This window comes from Saccopteryx leptura, chromosome 7, assembly GCF_036850995.1.
Source record: "Saccopteryx leptura isolate mSacLep1 chromosome 7, mSacLep1_pri_phased_curated, whole genome shotgun sequence".
NCBI lineage: Eukaryota > Metazoa > Chordata > Mammalia > Chiroptera > Emballonuridae > Saccopteryx > Saccopteryx leptura.
This window is the reverse complement of record NC_089509.1, coordinates 59405216-59420875: the sequence shown is the minus strand read 5'-3', so window position 1 is coordinate 59420875 and position 15660 is coordinate 59405216. Positions and strand designations below refer to the sequence as shown.

The 15660-nt window shown below is 40.8% G+C and overlaps 1 long non-coding RNA gene across 2 annotated transcripts in view; it reads right to left on the bottom strand.

Annotated features, from left to right (window-relative positions):
- Positions 1-2975: 2975 nt before the first annotated feature.
- Positions 2976-15660, bottom strand: part of LOC136379129 (uncharacterized) — a 28576-nt gene continuing 15891 nt past the window's right edge. For both annotated transcript variants that reach the window (XR_010746669.1, XR_010746670.1), the window contains exons 2-3: positions 3607-3689; positions 2976-3203 (exon numbers count right to left, since the gene is read on the bottom strand). This is a non-coding gene — a long non-coding RNA (uncharacterized lncRNA). The remainder of the gene's footprint in view (positions 3204-3606; positions 3690-15660) is intronic.

The window sequence follows — 15660 nt, the reverse complement described above, 5'->3', positions numbered from 1 at the left end:
TCCTTAATATATCTTCTTTTTATCAACAAAACTTTGGTGTTTGTTTATCAACACTTATTAGAAGAGCTAGCTAGCCTCAGGCTGGAGATCTTGCCCTGTGCTGTTCTCACCAATCCCAAATGCTTCACATCTGCCATCCACGCCCCCTACTTCTCTCCCCAACGATATGCATCTTTACCTTGGTCACCAGCAGATCATCCCTCACCATATAGGTATTACCTAATCTAAACCCAATTCTCAATCCTCCTCTCCTCCCAGATCCTTCCATTGTGCCCTTAGGAACACAATGTCATCAGCAATCTTCCCTACTCCTAAATGTATTTCCCTGCTAAGGGAAGTCCTCCCCTAAGGACACTACTTCCAACAGCCCTCTCAAATGAAGACAGTGTCTCTCCTATTCCCCAACCACCTCAAAGCCAGCAGAAAAGTAAATGTTCACCTGTCCCTCCTTCTCGACTTCTCAGATGTCTGCCCTTCCTCATTCAAAAATCCCAGCTTTTTTGATGCAAGTCATCAACCTTTACCAGCTTAATTCTCTCATTAAGTCATCTCCTGGCCTCCTGGTCAGTGGAGTCACAGGTGATGTCAACATGTGGGTCACTAACTCTGTCTCCATCATAATTCCATTCATCAACCTTTTAGTCATCCAATATCCAGGTGCTCAGTTCCTCATCCTTCTTAGCTCCATTGATCTTTTCCTCCACCCAACCTCAGTTATCTACTCACACTGCCGTACCCTAGACCTTGTCATTGCCAATAACTACAACCCTTGGCTCCCAGGTACCACATTCTCCTTATTTTCCTCATACCTTGCTGGACACTTCTCAGTAACCTTTGCTGGTTCCTTCTCATCTCCCTGTGCTCTAAACACTGGAATACCTCTTGAATTATTTAGCTTTCTCTCCTTTATCCACACACAATCTCTTAAGATTTCATACAGTCTCATGGCTTGAGATGATTTCCAAATTTTTATATTCAGGGTAAACTAGAACTGAATTAAAAGTTCTGATTCTAAACTCTAGTCCTACATATATCCACATTCTTATCCACTTCTCTGCCCACAAGTCTAAGAAGAATCTCAACCCTGACATGGTCAAAACCAAAATCTGATCTTCAACCAAATCTAATTCTCCCTCAGTTTTCTTCACCCAAGTAAACATCCATTCCAATCTTCAAGTTGCTTGGACCAAAATTCTTAGTTTTTCTGGACTCCTCTCATTATCGCATATCTAGCCCATTGGCAAAGCCTTTTTGTTCTACTTTTATAATGTATCTAGATGCAGACCATCTTTCACCTGGTTTATTGCACTGTTTCTCCACTTTTCTTCTTTCTTCTGTCCTTGTCCCCCACCCTCTACCCTTGTCCCCATTCAGTCCCTTCACAACACATCAGACATAGTAATCTTTCTTATGGTAAGTTTCATCTCTACTCCAAACCCTCTGATGGCTTCTCATCTTATTCAAGATAAAAGCCAGCTCTTCGCAATGACCTATAAAACCTTCCACAGTCTGGCGCAAGATTCCATGTGGTCTGATCCTCACTCTGACCTCCTCTCCTATGACTCTCCCCTACACAGCTTCACCCAAGCATTGACTTCCTTGATACTCCCTTTAATCACCAGGTATATTTACACTTCGGAGTACTTGCATCTGTTATCCTGCCTGGACTGCACTTCCCTGAGATAGTTGTAAGCAGTTGAGTTTAAGAAGTCTCGGGATTTCAACAAGAGAGTACAATGAAAGAAGATGAGGCAAGGTTGTTAAGAACTGTTTAACAGTTCCTTCCTTTCCTCCCATCCTTTGTTCAAATATTACCTTTATAATAACACCTTCCATAACCAACCTACTTTACACTACAAATACCCCCTTCAATATACCCTATTCTTCTTGCTTTATTTTTCTTCATAGCATTTATCACAATCTGACACATTACATAGTTTGCTATTTGCTTATTTTCAGTTTTCTGCAATAGATGATAAGTACTGTGGGTACCTGTTTCATTCATTTTGACATCCCTGGTGCCAAAACAGTGACTGACATATAGGATATAAACACCTAAGGTACTCCCTGATCATCACATCCTGTCCTTCCAACACGCTTTGAGACTGCAATCCATTGACCCAGCCACGTGTTCCCTTTCCTCCACTTCTTCAAGTCCTCGCTGCTCTCACTATCCACCGTAGGCTCCATGATCCATCTCATTTTAACTATTCTATTCTAAACTAATTAAGTACCTTTAACTAAAACATTCTTAACTACCTTGCCTCATCTTCTTTCATTGTACTCTCTTGATGAAATCCCAAGACTTCTTAAACTCAACTGCTTACTATATCTCTGTACCCAAGCCACAGAATATTGCTAATCACACAGCCATGATGTCAAAGTTATGATCAAAAGTCTTTAGTGAGCACTCAACACTATCTGACAACTAAACTTTTCTAGTAAATTCATTAGCCTCCTCCCAAGATGACTATCATTCACTTTCTCCTCAATCCTCAAACCTCTAACTCCCCTCCCACACGACTCCCAGCTGAAGACCTTGTCATATATTTCATAGAGAAATACAGATGCAAACCACTCCAACACCCCACCTTTCATTCCATTAGCTTATCCCTATCTGTAATCCTGTGTCCTGGGAAATTTGTGCCCTAGAACCCAGCTTGCTCTCCTTTTCTTGGACTTGGCTCTTTAAAAAAAATTTTTCCTGCTTCATCTATTCCTAAATATATTTATAAACCAAATCTCTGGGCATTGATTGCTCCAGAAATATTTCTCTCTTAGTGATTTCAAAAAGTCCCATGTCTACAAATATCATCCATATGTTGACAATGCCCATATTATTTTTTCCAATCCAGACCTTGTCCTTGAGGTTTAGACTTGTGTATATATAACTATACCTCTGTTTGAATATTTAATGTGCCTCTTAAACTAATATAGATGAAACTGAATTATTGATTTCTCCTATCCATAAAGGTGTTCCTAATAAATGTTTGTATCCCACAGAACAGCACCACCATCCACTCATTGCTCAGGCCAAAAACCAAGACATCATCTTGGATTTCTCTCTTTCTCTCAGTCTCACATTTATCCTGCAGCAAATTCTATAAGCACAACTTCCAAAATTTAGGTTGAATCCGGTCACTTATCACCATCTCCACTGCTCCATCTCTGGTCTAAGCCATCATCTTCTCTCCTATGGACTGCTACAGAGAAAAAGACAAGAAAAATAAGTTAAATATATAATATGCTTTATCATGATAAGAGATAAAGAGAAAAATATATCAAGGACATGGGATATGAAGTATTGAATTGAGAGGGTTGAAATTCTAGATAGCATAGCCATGGAAGGTCTCAGGCTTTGAAATGGAAAAGTGCCTGCAGTGTTCAAGGAATGACCAGGAAAACAAGTGTGGCAAGAGCAGAGTTAAAGGGTCATAGAGGGAGCAGACAAAGTCAGAGTGGTCGCAGGGATGAGGCCCGGAGGTGGCCCAGTGGCCAGGTCATGTAGGCTCTTGTGTATCATAGCAAGAACTTTGGCTCTCACTTTGAGTGAGATGGAGAGCCACTGAGGAGTTTTTAACAAAGGAGTGACAGGATTCGACTTACATTTAATAGGACTATTCTGCTGTGGTGTTGAGACTAGCTTGTAAACAGCAAGGATGCAAACAGGGAAAACAGTTGAAAACAACCTGTTGCAATAAGTAATCCAATAATTACTACTTTATAGTAATCCAGGTAAAACATGGTATGGCTTTGACCTACACGGGGGTAGGATATAGTGAAAAGTTGTTGAATTTTGAAATCTGTAGTATATACACATTTCTTATAGTATCATAATATCCTGGGACAAGCCCAATCATAGATGCCAGGCAATCCTAGGCTTCAGCCAAAACTCCCATTACTAACTATGAACATTTAATTTTACTAAGCCTCAGTTTCTTCATCTGTAAAAACAGAAGAATTAATACTTATTTTATAAGGTGTTATAAAGATTAAATGTGATTGTTTATATGAAGTGACTAGCATAAAATCTGTCAAATAGTAGATGCTCAACAAAAGTTAATTATTCCCCTTGTATTTGCTCAGCTAACAGGTGGCAAAGCTAGAACCAAGGTGCAAATACCCAGATTCATGGCCTTCCCAGTACACACACTCTAGTTACTGGTCATTTTTCTTATTTGGATATTTTTGAGGCAAATGTCTTTCATCAAACTTCTTGTTAAAGGACATTAGCAACAAGTCTTTGCTGTGAATACCCAGCAGTACAGATAAAACCTCAGCAAGCCAGTAGTTATCCAATCCTGAGCACATGTGGGTAGGTGGGCTTGGGCCCCTTTCCCAAGTGGAGACTGACCTTTAAATTCTTTAAGTGCTGACCTAAGTGAAAATAAATATGACACCACACTCTCAAGGTCAGACCCCCAAAGTTGAACCCCTGTTGTACTAGGTTACTATTCATGGCCTTTGCAAGAGCTCTGAAAGTTTCATTAAAACCTCCCCTCTCCTTTTTCTAAATGGATGATGGCCCCCAGTACCTTGCTCATCTTGATAAACAATTATCTCCCACACCCCTAACATCATTCTTATACCTGGCAAAGAAAATCATCTGAGAAATAGAGATTCACTCAGAATTTTTGTGCACAAACCCATGAATGGCTGTTTTGAGATTAGTAATAGTATTTAATTCCATGAAGAAGGCAAAAGAGTGTCTATTTGCACATATGGGCTTTTGCAATTGCCTTTGCTGGTGCTGTTGTACTTTTTGCTATTAACAGTGCCTCGTTTTAGGGCCTCTGTACTCGCGGCAACTGCTGCCAGTATCTTCCGCCCATACACAGCCTACTACGCAGCATCTTGCCATGCAAACCACAGAAAGACCTTCCCTGATCACCCAGCTAAAGCACCCCTTCTCCAAACCCATTCCCATCTCCTGATTTATTTACTCCCTAGCATCTATCACTCTCTAAAATTATCTTGTATATGTATTCATTTACTTGGTTATTGTCTGTCTCTCCTCCTAAAACTCTAAGTGACACAGAGCAGCCACCCTGTCTTCTTATCCACAGAGAAATCCACACACAATAACATTTGATGAGAGATTCCAAGATGTCAATGGAGTAGGTGAGTGTCCCAACCGCTACCTCCCAGGACCAAATCGGATTACAACTTAATTTAAAAACAATCATCTTGAAAAACCAACTTTGGACTAAACAAAGAGGAGTCTATTGTATAACCAAGGATCACAGAAGAAGCCGCATCAAGACTTATAGGAAGGGCGGAGACATGGAAAGGGCAGCCCTGCTCCCAGGAGCGAGTGGCGTGAAGGTCTGGAAGGACTCTCACTGCGGGGAGGGTCGCCCTGAGAGGGAGGGTCCTCAGCCTCAGGCTGGCACACCTGCCTAGAGCCCCAGAGCCTAGAAGAGGTGCCCACACAGATTTGGCAGTGAAAAGAGCCAAGGTTTCTGTCTGCGAGAGAGAGACGGAGCTCTAGGAGAGCAAGCTTCATCTTAAAGGGTCAGCACAAAAAAAATCTCATTTACAGTCACTTACCCAGGGCACTGGCAGAGGGAGGGCTGAGAGGACAAGAGCTGCGTAAGGAGAGTGTGAAGTTGGTGGCCCAGGGAGAGACACTGTGGGGGATGGCCACCAGAACTCCTGTGCTGAGTTATTCTCCAATTCTGCAGTCCCATCTTTCCTGGGTGGAGCAGTTCCCTCTGTGTGACATCAGCCAGGGGAAAAGCAATTGCCCTGCCCTCAGGAGTCAGTCTCTCCTGCCCCACCCTATAGAGACTGGGCTGTTCTGAGAAGTCAGCCAGGAAGCAGGGGGCATGTCAGTGACTCGGTTTTCTGGTATTGAGGTGAGAGTTCCCCCCTCCCCCTGCACTCTCCTTAGTCTATGACTGGTGCTTCCACATCACGGGAGACTCAGTAGAAACTGTCTGGATTGAAGACAGACCACACCTCTGCATCTCAGAGACCACACCCACCGGACTCCTGGTGGCCACACCCTACTGAGGTCTGTGAAAAAAGACTGGACAGACTGATACCTGGGGCTGGGGGTGGAGCCATACCCACCACCCTTCCAAATCCCTGAATTTCCCCAGGCTCTAGACTCTATCAGAGGTTTTTTCAGTGGTAGAGCCCAAGAAGCAGCCAGCAGATGGAGGCTGCAGTAGGCGGGACTCAGGGAACCTTGGCCTTTTAAGTGGACCTTCCCCCAGGCCCAGGGTGGGTAAAAGCCAGCCTAGGTTTGCAGCTTAGTATTTTCATGTGCACCTGGGCCCAGCAGAGGCAGCCACAAACTCTGAATTGCTTGTAGCTCCAAGAAGGTGGCTGAGGACCAATCACGGGCAGTGTACCACACTGGTCTGTGCTGGGTTCCCTCCAGGGAGGACGAGGACAGACATAGCCAGTGGCCAGCTGCGGAGAGCACCAGTTCAGGAACTAACGTTGCTAGTGGTCTGTCCTAAGGAAGGGCTCCTCACACCTGGCTCAGCTGAGGTGAGGTCTGTTTTCTGTGATCAGCACTGGCACAGAGGCTCGTGTGCATTGGACAGGGCGGAGCTTCACAGTCAGCAGGCCCAGGTGCAGGATATCCTACCCTGCTGGGCTAGGTTTCACAGGGGAAAGGTAGAGAGAGGCTTAGAGCACAGACATTTAAAGTGTGGGTCCCTGCGAGCCTATTGTTGGGTCTGGTCGAGGGACTTAGCCACTTTCTGGGGGGGCGCAGACAGCCCCAAGATAGGACTCTCTCAGTCTTCCTCCATGAGACCAGGGTCTCACCAGCTGGAAGGTTTTCTGCAGAGGGGACTGTCACCCCACTCAATCTGAATCTGCTGCTGACTTTGCTGGGGAGAAATAAAATTTGAGTATCCAACAGTAGCTGAGGAATTAGGCTCTAGAGTAGGGGCCATTTTTCCCATACTGAGCTCCTGACCAAGAAACACCTGAAGAAGGGGGTGCCACTAATGTTGTATTCCCAACCCAAGCTGCCCTTACCCACCAAGCTTGCAACCTGTAGAGGGGTTGGTTGGGTGAGGCCAGTCTGAGCCCACACTACAGTCTTTCTATAGAAGACTCTGTGGGAAAACCATGCAGCTGAAAGAGGAGGTGGAGCAGCCTGACCAGGCAGATTGCAGCAGATAGAGCATCAGACTGGAATGCAGAGGACCCAGGTTCAAGACCCCGAGGTCACCAGCTTGAGTGTGGGCTCATCTGGTTTGAGCAAAGCTCACCAGCGTGGGCCCAAGGTCACTGGCTTGAGCAAGGGGTTACTCAGTCTGCTGTAGCCCCACAGTCAAGGCACATATGAGAAAGCAATCAATGAACAACTAAAGTGCCACAATAAAAATTTGATGCTTCTCATCTCTCTCCTGTCTGTCTGTCCTTATCTGTCCCTCTCTCTGACTCTCTCTCTCTCTCTCTCTGTTAAAAAAAAAAGGAGGTGAAGCTGATGAAAACTAGAGGTAAATCTTATGGAGCTTGGATCTTTTACAAAGCTGCAGTCATCTCTAAGCAGGAGGAAGCTGATCCATATACATAGGTTGGCCCCTCCCACACAACTCAGGCACAGAAAAGGCAAACACAAACAGCAAACACAGGAGTAGCTCCAGACAGATAACCCAAGGAAGGTTACAAACAATGGCAGACGCCACCCCAAGAAGACCTAGAACAAACACTACTGGTAGTGGGTGGTAGACAGCAACAACCCTAGACTCAGCTAACTACACAAGCAGCGTGCCCAAAGGAGTCCAGCAGGCACTAGACACTGTGGAGAATAAATATGCCCAACAGGACAGAAAATACACACTGTCTAATACACATAATCAAGGTTGACCTTTAGAGCCAGCCAGCCTGAAGGGATAACCACACCCATGACAGGACCAACTGCACTCAATACTCACATACAGCAGGAGGAAAAATACTACCCTCAAGAAGCATTCCTAGAGCTAGGAAATCAGGTAACCTGGAGGTCAGTAGCACCAAGCTCATCTTCCTCATAAAGACACCACAACAAATTTCAAAGTCCGACAGTGCTACTTAATACACAGACAAAATGGGCAGACAAGGAAATACAACACAAATGAATCAACAGGAGAAATCCCCAGAAAAAGATCTAAATGAAATGAAAATAATCAAATTACCAGATGCAGAGTTTAGAATAATTATTTTTAAGATGTTCAAGGATCTTAGAGCAACAATAGATGGTCACAATGAGAACTTAAACAAAGAGATAGCAAGCATCCAAAAGGACATTGAAATCATAAAAAAGAACCAGTCAGAAATGACAAATACAATATTAGAAATGAAGATTGCACAGCAGGCTGGATGAAGCAGAGATCAAGTCAGCGATTTAGAAGACAAGATAAACAAAAGCACAAATGCAGAGCTGCAAAAAGAAAAAAGGCTCAAAAAGTCTGAGGAAATTCTAAGAGAGCTCTGTGACAACATGAAGAGAAACAACATCCCTATCATAGGGGTTCCTGAAGGAGAAGAGAATGAACAAGGGATAGAGAACCTGTTTGAAGAAACCATAGCTGAAAATTTCCCAAAATTAATGAAGAAAAAAGTCACACAAGTTCACAAAGCACAGAGAGACCCATTAAAGATGAACCCAAGGAGGCTTACACCAAAACACATCATAATTAGAATGCCAAAGTTAAGAGACAAAGGAACAATACTAAAGGCTGCAAGAGAAAGCAGTTAATTACCTACAGAAGAGCCCCCATAAGGATGACAACTGACTCCTCAACAGAAACATTTGAAGCCAAAAGGGACTGGCAAGAAATATTCAAAGTGATGCAAAACAAGAACCTACAACCAAGACTTCTCTATCCATTAAGGCTATCATTTAAAATTGAAGGAGAAAGAAGAAACTTCCCAGACAAGAAAAGGTTCGAGGAATTCATTACAACCAAACCAGCACTGCAAGAAATGTTAAGGGGCCTGCTATAAAAAGAGAAAAGGAAAAAAGAAATAGAAAGAGGATTTTAGGTTTAAAGAATAAAATGGCAATAAATAAGTACATATATAAATAATAACCTTCAATGTAAATGGATTAAATGCTCCAATCAAGACATAGGATAGCTGCAGGGATAAGAAAATAAGACCTGTATATATGCTGTCTACAAGAGACTCATCTCAGAATAAAAGATACACATATACTGAATGTGAAGGGGTTGAAAAAAGTATTTCATGAAAATGGAAATGAAAACAAAGCTGTATACTTATATCTGACAAAATAGTCTTTAAAACAAAGGCTATAGTAAGAGATAAAGAAGGTCACTATACAGTGATAAAGGAAGCGTTGTAAATATTTATATGCCAAATACAGGAGCACCAAAATATATAAAGAAGATATTGATGGACATAAAGGGTGAGATCGACAGCAATACTATAATAGTAAGGAATTTTAATATACCATTAACATCAATGTATAGATCCTATAGACAGAAAATTAACAAAGAAACAGTAGCCTTAATGACATACTAGATCAACTGGATTTAATTGATATTTTCAAAACCTTTCAGCAAGAGAATATACATTCTTTTCAAGTGCTCATGGTACATTCTCTAGGATAGTCCACATGTTAGGATAAAAAACAAATCTCAATAAATTTAAGACTGAAGTCATATCAAGCATCTTCTCTAATCACAATGGCATAAAACTAGAAATCAACTACAATAGAAAAAATAAAAAACATTCAACACTTCAAAGCTAAATAGCATGTTATTAAATAATGAATGGGTTAACAATGAGATCAAGGAAGAAATAAAAAATTTCCTTGAAACAAATGAAAATGAACATACAACAACTGAAAATCTATGGGACACAGCAAAAGCAGTCCTGAGAGGGAAGTTCATAGCATTATAGGCATACCTTAAGGAGCAAGAAAAAGCTCAATAAACAACCTAACTCTGTACCTAAAAGAACTAGAAAAAGAACAATAAATAAAACCCAGAGGAAGTAGAAGGAAGGAAATAATAGAAGGAAGAAAATAATAAAGATCAGAGCAGAAATAAATGACATAGAGGTGAAAACCAACACAAAAGATCAATGAAAGCAAGAGCTGGTTTCTTGAAAAGGTAAACAAGATTGACTGATGAACCTTTAACCACACTCATCATAAAAATGAGAGAGGAAGGACCCAAATAAAATTAGAAATGAAACTGGAGAAGTAACAACTGACACCACAGAAATACAAAAGATTCTAAGAAAATACTATGAAGATCTATATGCCCCAAAATTGGATAACCTAGGCAAAATGGATCAATTCCTAGAAACATACAATCTTTCAAAACTCAATCTGGAAGAATCAGAAAACCTAAACAGACTGATTACAACAAATGAAATTGAAACAGTTATCAAAAAACTTCCAGCAAACAAAAGTCTTGGACTAGATGGCTTCACAGGCGAATTTTACCAAACATTCAAAAAAGAACTAACACCTATCCTTCTCAAGCTATTTCAAAAAATTCAAGAGGAGGGAAGACTTCCAAGCTCATTTTATGAAGCAAGCATCATCTTCTTTTTAAAACCAGGTAAAGACACTACAAAGAAAGAAAACTATAGGCTGATATCCCTAATGAATACAGATACTGAAATTCTCAACAAAATATTGGCAAACCAAATGCAGCAATGCATCAAAAAGATCATCCATCATGATCAAGTGGGATTTATTCCGGGAAGGCAAGGCTGGTACAATATTTGCAAATCAATCAATGTAATTCATCATATAAACAAAAGGAAGGATAAAAATCACATGGTTATATCAATAGATGCAGAAAAAGCATTTGATAAAATCCAGTACTCATTTATGATCAAAATTCAGCAAAGTGAGAATACAGAGAACATTCTTCAACACAATAAAGGCCATATATGACAAAGCAACAGCTAACATCATACTCAATGGGCAAAAAATTAAAGCAATCCTCTTAAGATCAGGAACAAGGCAGGTATGCCCCCTTTTACCACTCTTATTCAACATAGTTCTGGAAGTCCTAGCCACAGCAATCAGACAGAAAGAAGAAATAAAAAGCATCCAAATTGGAAAAAAAGTAAAACTATCACTATTTACTGATGACATGATGCTGCACATGGAAAACTCTAAAGTCTCAGTCAAAAAACTACTAGACCTGATAAGTGAATTTGACAAGGTGGCAGGATATAAAATCAGTATTCAGAAATCAGTGGCATTTTTATACACCAACAATAAACTGTCAGAAAGAGAAATTAAGGAAACAATCCCCTTCACTATTGTAACAAAAATAAATAAAGTACCTAGGAATAAATTTAACCAAGGAGGTAAAAGCCTTGTACTCAGAAAATTATAAGACATCGAAAAAAGAAATTAAAGAAGATACAAACAAGTGGAAGCATATACTGTGTTCATGGATAGGAAGAATAAACATCATTAAACTGTCTATTCTAAAATCTAAAATTAAAAAAAAAATAAAGCCTGACCTATGGTGGTGGAGTGGGTAAAGTGTTGACCTGGAACACTGAAGTTTCTGGTTCTAAACCCTGGGCTTGCCTGGTCAAGGCACATATGGGAGTTGATGCTTTCTGCTTCTCCCCGCTTTTCTCTCTCTCTCTCCCTCACTCTCTCCCCTCTCTCTCTCTAAAAATGAATAAATAAAAATTAAAAAAAATGTCTATACTACCCAAAGCAATCTATAGATTCAATGCAATTCCTACTAAAATACCAATTGCAAAAATATAGAACAAATATTCCAAAAATTTATATGGAACCAAAAAAGAACATGAATAGCCTCAGCAACCTTAAAAATGAAGAATAAAGTGGGAGGTATCACACTTCCGGATATCAAGTTATATTACAAGGCCATTGTAATCAAAACAGCTTGGTACTGGCGTAAGAACAGGCATACAGATCAATGTAACAGAACAGAGAACCCAAAAATAAAACCACGCCTTTATGGTCAATTGATATTTGACAAAGGAGGTAAGAGTATACAGTGGAGTAAAGACTGTTTCTTTACTAAATGGTGTTAGCAAAATTGGACAGGTACATGCAAAAAAAAATGAAACTGGACCACCAACTTACAGCATTCACAAAAATAAACTCAAAATGGATAAAAGGCTTAAATGTAAGTCATGGAACCATAAGAATCTTGGAGGAAAACATAGGCAGTAAGTTCTCTGATACCTCTCATAGCAATATTTTTTACAATATATCTCCATAGGCAAGTGAAATAAAGGACAAAATAAACAAATGGGTCTATATCAAACTAAACAGCTTTTGCACAGCAAAAGATACCATTAACAAAATAAAAAGACAACCCACACAATTGGAGAACATATTTGCCGATATGTCTGAAAGGGGGTTGATAGCCAAAAATTATAAAGAACTTCTAAAACTCAACACCAGGAAGGTAAAAAAATCCAATTTAAAAATGGGCAAAGGACCTGAATAGACACTTCTCCAAAGCGAACATACAGATGGCCAATAGGCATATGAAAAATGCTCAATGTCACTAATCATCAGAGAAATGCAAATTAAAACCACAATGAGCTACCAACTCACACCTGTCAGAATGGCGCTCATTAACAAATCAACACACAGCAAGTGCTGGCAAAGATGTGGAGAAAAGGGAACTCTCCTGCACTGCTGGTGGGAATACAGACTTTTGCAGTCACTGCAGAAAACACTATGGTGTTTCCTCAAAAAATTAATAATGGGACTGCCTTTTGACCCAGCTATCCCACTTTTAGGATTCTATCCTAAGAATCTCAAAACACCAATTCAAAAGAAGAAATGCACCCCCATGTTTATGGCAGCATTGTTTACAATAGCCAAGATCTGGAAACAGCCCAAGTGTCCATCAGTGGACAAGTGGATTAAAAAGCTGTGGTACGTATGGAATACTATGTGGCCATGAAAAAAAAGGAAATCTTACCTTTTGCAATGGCATGGATGGACCTGGAGATTATTATGCTAAGTGTAATAAGCCAGGAAGAGAAATAAAAAAATCATATGATCTCACTTATATGTGCAATCTAATGAACAAAGTGAACTGAGGAACAAATAGAGGCAGAGGCTGGGTCACAGGGACCAGAGGGACAGCTGTCAGAGTGAAGGGAGATGAGGGGACCAGATCAGACAAGGTGAAGGGATTAGTGAAATTATATATACATAACACAGAGATACAGATAATAGGACAGCAAATCCCAGAAGTAAGAGGGAGAGAGAGTTAGGGGGAAGGGGACAAATGGGGTGTAATGGGGGACATGGGGTGGGGGTGAGGGTGTTATATTGAGTGGGACACTTGAATCTATGTTAACACAATAAATTAAAATTAATAAAAAACCATTTGATGAGTGGATGAATAAATAATACATAATAGCTAAATTTATTAGCTGTTTTACAGCAGGATAAATGCTTTTTCATTTAATACTTAAAATAACCTAACAAGTAGATATTATTATTATTATTATTTAATTTTACAGATGAAGAAAAAGAACCTCATAAAGTTAGGTAACTTGTCCAAAATCAAAGAGTGTGAACCTAGACACCACACTCAATCTACCAGGTAGTCCCTTTAGTAAATATTAACCCTCTTCCCAACCCAGGTCTGAACAATTTAAAAAATAAAACCAAAACAGAGATCAAAATATTATCTTTATTATTTGAGGGAGGCTAGTGGAGGCCTATTGGAGGGGATGGCATTAGGCCTTTTAGAACAATGAATTCTCAAAATTGAACCCGGATTTTGCAGTCCTGCGTTCCTAGCCCTGGCAGCAATGGAAGGTGTCCTGCTGATGTGAACTTACACTGAGCAGAACTCATCTCGGAGGACAAGGTCGCTCACAAAAGTAAGAAAGGCTTGTCAAAGCAGGCAAGCCCACTTTTTCTTCCCCAATTTACTCATACAATAAGTCATCCTGCCTGTGCAGGGGCAGAATAGGTAGAGGGGCACAGAAACACCAGGAAATTTATCCACTGAGTTCCCTTCACAGGAAGAGAACATCAGAACTGGGAAAAGGAATGCCATTCTAACGAAGTCTCATGAATACCGGGGCACATATGCATACACACACGTGCGCAAGTGCACGACCAGCACACACACGCACACACTCCAAGGAATGCCCAGTACACAGTTTATGCAGCTCTCAGCTCGAACCAGAATCCAGACAACTGTTTCACTTTAGTTGATACAACAGAGCCAACTCTGGCACTAGTGACTTGTTGCCTCTGATGCTCTGACAAATGCTTCAATCCTCTGAAGCAGGATTTGAATAAAAGCAATTCCTGTAGTCTTTGGAGCACTGATCTTAAATAAGGCTGTATAGAACATTTTTAAAACATAGGTAAGATAGCCTGACCAGGCAGTGGCAAAGTGGATAGAGCATCGGACTGGGATGCGGAGGACCCAGGTTCGAGACCCCAAGGTCACCAGCTTGAGCACGGGCTCATCTGGTTTGAGCAAAGCTCACCAGCTTGGACCCAAGGTCATTGGCTATGAGCAAGGGGTTACTCGGTCTGCTGAAGGCCCACGGTCAAGGCACATATGAGAAAGCAATCAATGAACAACTAAGGTGTCGCAACAAAAAACTGATGATTGATGCTTCTCATCTCTCTCCGATCCTGTCTGTCTGTCTTACCTATCCCTCTTTCTGACTCTGTCTCTGTAAAATAAATAAAATAAAATAAAATAATAAAAAGTAAGATAGACTAAAATAAAAATTGAAAAAACATGAGCGTGAGATCATCTGGGATCTCAGCCTCCACAGCTGGCAGAATGTGGAGCAGAGCTGAGCCATCCCTGCTGAGCCCTGTCCAAATTCCTGACCCACAGAAACATGAGCAGTGAAATGGGGGCTGCTTTGAGCCCTATCTATTGTTCCACAGCAATAGATAGCTGATAAAGTACCAAATGAATACAGCATTTCATACATTTTATTTTATTATGACACTTTTCTCCATAAAACTATTCTATTATGATAGACTCTGGGAAATACTGGCCTAAGTAGTTAACATGGTGAATATGTTTTAATCACAGCAAGGTAACTTTTGTAAAAGTGATTACTATGGTCTCAGAAATCTCATCTTTAAAAAGCCTAAGTTAGTCTTTCATTATCTGTTGTTAGTTTTAAACACTTAATTTTTAAAAAAGTTATTCATTCATGCAACAGATACTTGTTGAGTGCTATGGTAGATTGTGTCTTCCAAAAGGAGCCACAGCAGTATCTCCCATTCCACTGTGACACTCATCAAGTAGAGGGTCTAGTTTCCTTCTCAGCGAACCTCAGTGAGTCTTTGTAATTTCTGGACAACAGAGACTGTGAAACTGATGTTCTGTTACTTCTGAAGCTGAGTGTTAAAATGCTGAGCACTTCTGCCTTGTTATCTTGGGGAATTTCCTCTGGGGTCCCACCTGCCATGTTTTTAGGAAACCCAAACTAGCTCACCTGGAGAGACCAGGTAGAAAAACCAGGGGTAGATATCCTGGCTGATAGCCCAACTGAGCCTCTGGCCAACAACCTGTACCACTCAACAAATATGTGGATGGACATCTACTGGTGGTTCTAGCAACTAGTCAAATGTAGATGTCTGGCTGCCAGTCTTGCTAAAGCCCCATTCAACAGCCTTCAGAACCTACCAGCCATGTGTCTGAAGACTCCTTCAGATAATTGCAAACC